Here is a 4,987-nt window from a genome sequence, read left to right as displayed (position 1 = left end):
GTCTCTTGTCATGTAAATAGAAGTTGTATAGGATGTTGATAAGAGACATAAGCAAAAAGGGGCATTCAAAAATGTTTTGAATTGAAGGACTTGTGATCCTTGGAACTTTGACTTCAAAATATTGACTTTTAGGTCAAACCACATAGAACAAGCTTGTGCACTTGGACTTTCCTTGCATTTTAAAGCACATGGGTGATCATATGAACTCAAGATAAGGTTTACTTTATTGGATCTTGATTAAATTGCTCAAAACTTGAAGTTTCTTGTTGAAGAAGTCATGGAAATAAACACATGAACCTTTAACTTTCCTTGAGGAGTAAGCAAATAAACTTTGAGATGCTCTTGATTTGAGGAGTCCTACCTTGCATAATAAACTTAAGAGAAACAAGACATATTTTTGATATTTTGGTTAGTAGTTAGATAAGCAGTGAACATATAAACACAAAGGTAAACAAAGAGATGCTTAGTATTCCCTGCAAGAAGCAAACCTAGTGATGGTTAAGGGAAGGGCCAAGATGGGACCTTATTTGTATGCAAAAGATGCAAATGAGATGTGGGATCTTAGGGTTAAAAATTAGGGTATGAGAGATACCCATATTTATGTTTCTTCAATTTGGGAGATATGAAGGTTGAAATCTTCATCTCGACAAGATTGGAGAGACTTAAATATTAAAGACCTAATTTTTGGCCCTAAGATACCACGAAATGCTTATGATATGATATGAATGCAGACAAGAATCTCTGTGGAGAATATAACGCCACAAGAGACAAAGAGTTGTTAGAGACGAGAGGAGACTGAAATTCCGTAGGAGAAAGCCAGATTCCAAAGGGGTACCTAGATGGGGACAAACAAAATTCCGCAGGGGGAAAAGGAAAAAAAATAAAAAGTAATCGATGCATGGTTAGAGTACGAACTAAAGACCCAACGGGGGAGACTTAACAAAGTAAGACTTCGTCGGGGAAAAGAAAACATCAATAGGGAAAAAACCCTAACTCCAATAGGAGAAGAATATTACTATTATCAACCGAGTGATAGCTTAACAAAGGTAATAAGCTCAAACAGAATGATTACCAACTACCAGTCAAGTGATAGCTTAACAAAGGTAACCAATCAGAGATAAACAGAATATTACCTAATATCAGCTGAGTGATAGCTTAACAAAGGTAATAAGCTCAAACATAATGATTACCAACTACCAGCCAAGTGGCAACTTAAAAAAGGTAACCAATCAGAGATAAACGAAATATTACCTACTAGCAGCCGAGCGATAGCTTAACAAAGGTAATAAGCTCAAATAGAATTATTACCAACTACCAGCCAAGTGATAACTTAACAAAGGTAACCAATCAGAGATAAATGGAATATTACCTCCTATCAGTCGAGTGATAACTTAACAAAGGTAATAAGCTCAAATAGAATGATTACCAACTACAGCCAAGTGATAGCTTAAAAAAGGTAACCAATTAGAGATAAATAGAATATTACCTACTATCAGCTGAGTGATAGCTTAGCAAAGGTAATAAGCTCAAACAGAATGATTACCAACTACTAGCCAAGTGATAGCTTAATAAAGGTAACCAATCAGAGATAAAGGGGATATTACCTACTATCAGTCGAGCGATAGCTTAACAAAGGTAATAAACTCAAAAAGAATGATTACCAACTACCAGCTGTAAGACCCTAATTTTGACCCTAAGATCTCTCATGATATCTCATCATATGCATTGGAATTGAGATCACACTTTGGCATCCTCCTTACCCCTCATTCATTGGGTTTGCATTGGGAGAGATCACCAAGCACAATTTGATTGTATCATACTTTGTTTTTCATTATTTACTAACCAAAATACCAAATATACGTCTATGTATAGCTTTGTTACTTTTATAGGTAGTGTGTGTGTGTTCACCTATGCTTCATCAAGCTCATATCTAAGGTTTGAGACCCTTAGTGCAAGGATGCTAATCAAGAGATGGTTCACATTGACTCTAGACATCATATATGGATCCCCATGGCCTTAATTTATCATTTTTATTAAGAATTCATCAAGAGTTTGACGCTTGTTTGCCTTGGAAACCCTAATTCATCTGGGTATCTTGTGTGGCTTCTTCAATAAGTTTCTTCATCAATTGATCAAATATTTCAAGGGATACTTCATATTACATCATATTACACATATATGATTCTCCATGACGCACAAATATCAAGATAATGTCAATCTAGCAAGATAGTTCATGGTGGTTGACCAGAGAAAGTCAACTAGTCAAAACTGGGGTTCCCTAGACCCTATATCCTACAACGTTTGTCATGTGAAAATGATTCCAAGAGAAACGTTACTCATAATGGTATTCCAAAAAACTTTGATGTTGAAGTCTATAGCTATTTTTGCTTGGAAATTCATTTTCTATGGTGAAAGATTATAGGTCATTTTGTCTAAACCCTAGTTAGGAGGTTAACTTACCAAAACCACAACTTGCTCAATTTTTGTGATATGAAAGCCATTCAAATTCCATGACCAAATTCAAGATGTATACTTCAACGTTTATGTCTATAGGAATCTCAAATTCAACTTACAAGTGCATGTTCCAAGAGAAAACATTATAGGTCCCTTTGGACCATTACCATTGAACAAGTGATTTTCCTCAACTTCCAAAATACATAACTCATTCATGTCAAATCCAAATGATGTCAAATTGGTTACCAAATTGAAGAGGTTTGAAAGAGTACAACTTTGATGAAGGAACATTTTCCATTTTAAGTCCATAGAAAAAGTTATTCAAGGTGGAAGAAGTGAATATTTGACTTGGTACTTAGAAAATTTTCAAATATGTTTGATTTCCCAAACTTCCACCTCAAAATTCATCATGCTCCAAGCTTCAAATGGAAAAGTGGTCAAAATGAAAGTTGTTCCCCGTTATCTCATCATTCCAAAAAGTCCAAACTCATATCATTTGGCCCAATATTGAAGGGCTTGCGCATGGGTGCAATGTGTGGTACCATTTGGAAGGATTTCATGATCAAACTCATTTCAACATTGCATGGATTAAAGCAACACTTTCAGCATGACATATGCACGATTTTGGACCTTTTCAAATGATTATTTGGGCTTTACACACATCCATGCTAGCTCATGAAGGAACTTGCTAATTTTGAACATTCAAATGAAAGTGTGTGAAAAGCATATGCATTGGCTATAAATAGAGAAACAATGTGATCAGAACTTCATCAACACCTTGCCCAAGCTTTGCCAGAGCAATCCAAACCCTCCATTTCATAGAATTCTTGAAGGTTTCATTTGAAATCGAGCTTGAACTTCATCTTCTGTTTGAAAGTTCAAACTCCAAGAATCTATTGCCTTCTTCATCTCAATTGGTTTCTACAAGCAAGAGGAAGAGAAAGCAAGCAAATCCAGATCAAGATCAAGTGAATTTGAAGCAACTCGAAGGTGATTTTTCAGAAACTTCATCTCTTCCATTATCTATCAACTATTCACCATTATTTGTGATTTTTGGTTCGCTGAAGTCCTATAAATGTAGGCAACAAGATTGAGTTACTTTGAGGTCAAATCGAAGCAACTCAATTCATGATCCTCAAAATTTAAATCCTCGTATCTTTTTATATACTTGAATTGGAGAAAATTGAGGCCAAATTCCTGATCCTGAGCATTTTCTCTTTGAAATAGTGTTCTTGTTTGTCAATTTCCATTGAAATGAAGTTGGACCAATCAGGTGAAGGTCACCAGAGAAGATGACCGGAGCCCTAGCTCTAGTGGTGTGTTATCACGCTTCCTGGCCATCTGATCAAGTTGAAATGTTATAATCTGGACCATTCCATTTGATTACCACGCGTACATCTGTTTTTTCAAGGTCCACCATGGAACACGTGCGCGTGGCCATCAGATCTGCCACCTCAATTAATGAAGGAGATTTGATGACTCTTGTTTTTTTGTATTTTCTGATTTTCCATTTAATTGCTTTATTTTGTTTAATTCATAATAATTTCATTTTTAATCCAAAAGATATGGGACTAGCGGGTGGCTCATTCAGTTTCCAACTAGCATAGTGAAATATTTCTGCATCACTATGATAATGTTTGAGCCTCTGTCCGTTTACTCTAAATCGTCCTGTTGACTTACTCCATATTTTGACTGCTTCAGATTGCATAAGTTTTACTACCTTGAACGATCCCGACCATCGGGAATGTAATTTTCCTAGAAATGACCTAAATCTGGAGTTGAACAGGAGCACTAGCTCTCCCATTGAAAAATATCTCCTAGTGATGTGCTTATCGTGCCATCCTTTAGTTCGCTCTTTATAATTTGGGCACTTTTATAGGCATCTAACCTTAGTTCTTAGAGTTCATGGAGATCTAGTATCTCTTTCCACCGGAGAGTTGATAATCCATGTTTAGGGTCTTTACGGCCTAATAGGCTTTATGTTATAGCTTGACCGGTGGGTGACACGATTTTCCATACACAAGCTTAAAGGGTGTAGTTCTTATAGGTGTCTTGTAGGTTGTTTTATACACCCACAATGCTTTGTTTAATTTAGCCGACCAATCCTTTCTATAGGTAGAAATAGTCCTTTCTAGAATTTGTTTAATCTCTCTGTTAGAAATCTCTACTTGCCCACTATTTGTGGGTGGTAAGGTATGGCTACTCGATGTCTTACCCCATACTTGTGTAGGAGTTTCTCGAATATATTAGATATAAAATGTGATCCTCCATCACTTATGACTAACCTAGGTACTCTAAATCTAGTGAAAATATTGTTTTTAAACATTTTGATAACTACTCGTGCATCGTTTGCTGGAGAGGCTATGGCCTCTATCCATTTGGATACATAATCAACAACTACGAGTATATATTTATTTCTATTGAAGATAGGAACTAACCCATGAAATTTATACCCCACACATCAAAGACACCCACTTCTAATATGTTTTTTAAAGGCATTTCATCACATTTGGAAAATGATTTCGGTATGTTG

Source organism: Lathyrus oleraceus, chromosome 2 (assembly GCF_024323335.1).
Source record: "Lathyrus oleraceus cultivar Zhongwan6 chromosome 2, CAAS_Psat_ZW6_1.0, whole genome shotgun sequence".
Lineage (NCBI taxonomy): Eukaryota > Viridiplantae > Streptophyta > Magnoliopsida > Fabales > Fabaceae > Lathyrus > Lathyrus oleraceus.
Note: the sequence above shows the minus strand (reverse complement) of the source record.